A 5,151-nucleotide genomic window follows, 5' to 3' on the forward strand; every position below is an offset into this window, starting at 1 on the left:
ATCTGTTCTATGTCTTTCAAAATTATGAAAACAAACTTGAAGCCCATAATTCAAGAGCCAGCACAGTTTGTAGTTACGGTTCATGCACAGCAAGACACGCGCTATACCAAATCTAATCCAGCAACCAAACGAGACAAATCTCCAAAATGGACTTCAACCGGATCGTGCAGTGCTGCTTGCGCCGAGGCACACGCTGCAGCAGTCAACACGCATACCCTGGTCAATATAGGTCTTACTTTTAGCCGTGATGCTTCTCTCCATCTAAGTACGTCTCCGAGCAGAGCGCCACGCGCCTCTTGCCACAGATGACTTTAGTGGCAACCACGTACTTTGAAGACGCTTTGCCTTCATGGTGGGGCCTGCTCTAATCCAGTGTCGAATCTGTCGCGGCGTAGGTATGCATTCCATTCTCAGGTGTACGTACCACTGACCAAGCAGCAGGTCTGCAGGAACTTGTCTGTCAGTACCATCCGCATCAATATTTCCTCCGTATATTACCTACCCCACAAACTGGGATATGACGTCGTTACCCATTTCTTCCTGAACAACAGCAACAGCCTTCCTAAACAACACGACGATCTCAAAACCGTGCCCCTTCCCCTTCCCCAAGCAAAATTCATTTGGGGCCTTAACCACATGGTTGCTCAACAGGGGTGCCCGCAATAATACCAGCGATTATGGGGCAAAGCATCCTATCCAACATCCATGCATCACGTTAGCAGTGAATGACCAGTCAGCAATGAATGCTCCAGCTTTTTTGGTGGCGACGAAGGCGCTCCCCTCTCCGACCTCTTTTTAGATTCTATGCCGCAAACGGCGCACCATTCAGACTGAGAAACGCTACACAAAAGACTCTCAACCTATGTAGGCACCCTTTTTTCGCATGGAGACGCCCCCATAACTTTCATAGGCGCCCCTCTTTCGCATGTAGGCGCCCCTATGGGCACCAAAGGCGCCTCTGTAGACCTTACAGGCGCCCCTCGTTCCCAGTAAGGCTTCACAGGCGCTCCTCTTTCTATAGGCCTCAGAGGCGTCCATCTTTGGGATGCAGGGACCGATCTTTCGTATGGAAGCTCCACTATGACGTTCATGGGCGCCCCTTTTGCATGTGGGCGCCCCTACATATACTATGGGCGTCATGGGCCTCAGAGGCACTCCTATAGGCTTCGCAGGTCTCCCTCTTTCGCATGCAGGTGCCCCTACGGGCATCACAGTCGCCCCTATGGGCATCCTCATTTGCATTGAGGCGCCCCTAAAAACTTCATAGGTGCCCCTCTTTCGCATATAGGCGCCCTTATGGCCTCAGAGGCGCTCCTCTTACGCACCCAATTCCCTTGGGCGATGGCGTCCCCTTGAGGGATGGCGCCCCAAATAACAATTTGTCCGCATCACTCCGTTGAGCGTTGTTTCGCCTCTGCAAAGACCGCACACGCATGAAATTGCGAAAAAACGCTTAGCCTACCGCCCAGTGGTACCAAAAGGTACCAACAAAAATTATGCCCCTAGGGACGCCAGGATTCATGACAAAACATCTGATTTTCTGCTTAACTGCAGCTGTGAGTTCTTCATCTTTAATGTAAACACACTTTAGCTAAACAAATATTTACAGACAAGCAGCTACAAACGTTTTTATCTCCCCACGTCAGCCCAAGGCCGTATCGTCAGCCCATGACTGCGGCGCCTCGAAACACTCCAAGCTTTTCTGCACCTCACACGAAGTTCTTCGTATCAGCACGTTATTTATACCCAACAGCACATCCGGAAAGGAGGCCATTATCCGATGACAGAATCTATCTGGCGAAAGAACGTATGGTCTCAACGCAGCGAACCAAAATGTGCGTTGGTACCTTTTGGTACCGCTGGGCGTTTTAATTGGTTTCAAACGGGCTTCGCTGAAGAAACTAAATATTGTAACCAGGGCTGCGGAGTCGACGGATTTTCGGCGACTCCGACTCCGGCTTTCAAAAACCAGCTCCGACTCCGACTCCGACTCCGCGCAGAATTGTCGACTCCGACCGACTCCAACTCCCGACTCCGACTCCGCAGACCTAGCAGGGCTGCGGAGTCGACAGATTTTCGGTGACTCCGACTCCGACTCCGGCTCGGGTTTCTAAAATCGACTCCGACTCCGACTCCGACTCCGGTCACAACTGTCGACTCCGACCGACTCCGACTCCGACTCCGACTCCGACTCCGCAGCCCTGATTGTAACCAAATATTTCGGCTTTATTGATTAGCCTTGTTCATTGGTTTGAAGTACACTGAACAATCGATAAGATACGTATCAAATCCTATGTGTCAATGGTGATAATAAAATTATGAAACCTTCAAACAAAATATTCATTTTAATATGCATGTATTTCTTTGAATCAAAGATAAAAGTAACAAATATATGTATTACAATAATAAATATAATAAATATAAGGTATTTTGATTCGTGCTGACGATCAAAATGTAGGTACACAAACTATGTATATAGGTAGGCATAGTCTACATACATATTCACATAAGTATTTACAGATCACAGGTTCAACTATCATACGGGGTAATATGCAAATGCACAAGAGCACGTATAGCAATAACTATAGCCTACACATGTATGTAGGAACAACGTGATAATACACATCAATACAAATCCGACACATTGCGATAGATACACAGATACCTATCGTGCCATCAGAAAAGCTTTCCCTGCCACCACAGCGAATGTCCACGTGCTGTGAGAAGGCCAGCCACCCCCCCCCCCCCCTCCCTCTTCACATACACTGCACACATTGTCTCCGGGCACTCAAGTACACCTTCCCGATCTATTACAGAGATAATTAAAAGCAGAAAAGCACGAATACCTATAGCCTAAGCATGCATGTACATACAATACACAATACACATCATTGAAAACCAACTCTCCACACATTGCACAAACGAGGCACACAAACACCTCAGAGAGGCTTTCCCTGCCATAACAGCGAACGTGGAGAGGTCTACTCCCACCCTCTACACACACGGTATGTACACACTGTCTCCGGGCAGAGAGTCGAGTATAGCTGGCCCCGTCTATACCATGGGAATAATAAAAAGCAGAAAAGCACGAATACAGCTTCACGTGTATGTACACAGTACACATAAATATAAACCCGATTCATTGCGATACATACACAAATACACAGGTCGAACCATCAGAGAAGCTTTCCCTGCCATCACAGTGAATGTCCATATGCTGTGAGAAGGCCACTGCCCTGCACGAACTACACAGTGCGCGCACTTTGATGTCTGGCGGAGTCGAGTGTATCTGACCCGGTATCGTAGGTGTCCATTGTTCGTCAGACACTATGTAGAGTTTGGGGCAGTCTGGCCGTTCAGGCTAAGAAAGACCGGAGCAATCTGACCATCCAGACTGATGGAGACCGGGATAGTCTGGCCGTCAAAACTGATGAAGACCGGGGAAGTCTGGCCGTTCAGACCGGTGAAGTATGCGGTAGTCTGACCGTGCAGACTAATGGAAAGCGGGACAGTCTGGCCGTCCACACTGATAATGGCTGGGTCAGTCTGACCGCCCAGATTGATAGAGACTGGGACGGTCAGACCGTCTAGACTGATAGACGCCGGAACAGTCTGGCCATTCAGACTGAAGGAGACCGGGACAGTCAGACGATCCAGACTGATAGAGGCCGGGACAGTCAGACGGTCCAGACTGATAGAGACCGGGACATTCGGACCGTTCAGTCTGATGGAGACTGGATCAGTCTGGCCGTTCAGACTGATGGAGACCGGGACAGTCTGACCATCTAGACTGATGGAGACTGGGACAGTCTGACCATCTAGACTGATGGAGACCGGGACAGTCGGACCGTTCAGTCTGATGGAGACTGGGATAGTAAGGCTGTCCAGCCTGATGGAAGGTGGGACAATCTGACTGTTCAGACTGGGAGCCTGATTCAGCGTGACGGGCCGGACTGTTGTAGTCTGTTCAATGATGCCTCTGCTTATTCTCGCCTTTTTGGAAGTCGTAGCACTCTCCTCATCATTGTCTGGGCCCCTCTTTCTGGCTGCCTCTCCCCCTTCCTCAGCTGTTTCAGTGTCCGTGTCCTTTCTGTCCTCCTCTCCCTCGCTGTCGGTGTCCCAGCCATGCTCGGCGAACCAGTCGGGCTCCCTGCAGCGCGCCGGCAGCGACTCCCACCGGAAGGTGTCGAGGAACCGCTCCGACCAGAGGCGGCCCTTCACCGCTGCCGGATACAGCCCGCAGCACAAGTCCCTCGGGTCAATCTTCCCTTCATCATCCGGATGCGTCGGGTAGGGGTCGTCGACTCTGCGCTTCCAGCAGCACCAGAGCATCTGCTGCGCGTCCAGAGGGAGGTTCAGTAGGTGGCGCATCAGCGGCGCCTGGCTCGAGCTCAGCAGGCCAGCCAGCAGCAGCTGGATGGCGCGCGGCAGCAGCACTCGTAGCCTTAACACTGCAAACCGTTTGCCGAAGCCTTCGTGACTCCACAGGTCGATCTCAGGAGAGAAGTAGCATGGCAGAGCACCCCGCTCAGCACACTCCTGAAGAAAGTCGAGAACGGCCATCATCGACTCCAGCATGCCGTCCCAGGTCCAGAGCTCTGGCGCGCGTCGCTCACAGACCCACATCATCGCCGTCTTCAGCTCGTAGCTGCACAGATTAATTCCCGTCACTACAGCGCAGTGTTTGAGCAGGACCAGACAGATCCGCTGGGGCTTGGTCATAGAGCGGATCACCTCCGACTCGAGACGTGAAAATGACATACGAAATACTCTATCTTTTCCAACCAGGTAGATTGGCATCTCACTGAGCTTCTTCACCAAAGCCTTGTTCGGCTGTCCCGATGGTCGCTCTCGGTTCACGAACTCGTCACTGACCCTCACGGGGTACTTGAGACAGGGGACGAGGTCAATGCTGTCACCATTGAGGGTTACTTCAATGTTCGGCCCGTAATTGCCCTCGAATATCTCCACTTTCATAGCTGCGGCTATATCTGATTTGACAGAATCGAATGTAACTGCACCTGTGACAGGGGTGTCACCCTCACGCCGGAGAACCTGTGTGATCTCCACGAAACCTGGCTCATCTTTTATTTCTTCTGCATGAAGAGTTAGAATGTTGTCGGAGCCGTCTGGTCTTGTGCTGCCTGTTCT

This window comes from Amphibalanus amphitrite, unplaced genomic scaffold (assembly GCF_019059575.1).
Source record: "Amphibalanus amphitrite isolate SeventyFive unplaced genomic scaffold, NRLGWU_Aamphi_draft 001048F_arrow, whole genome shotgun sequence".
Taxonomy (NCBI): domain Eukaryota; kingdom Metazoa; phylum Arthropoda; class Thecostraca; order Balanomorpha; family Balanidae; genus Amphibalanus; species Amphibalanus amphitrite.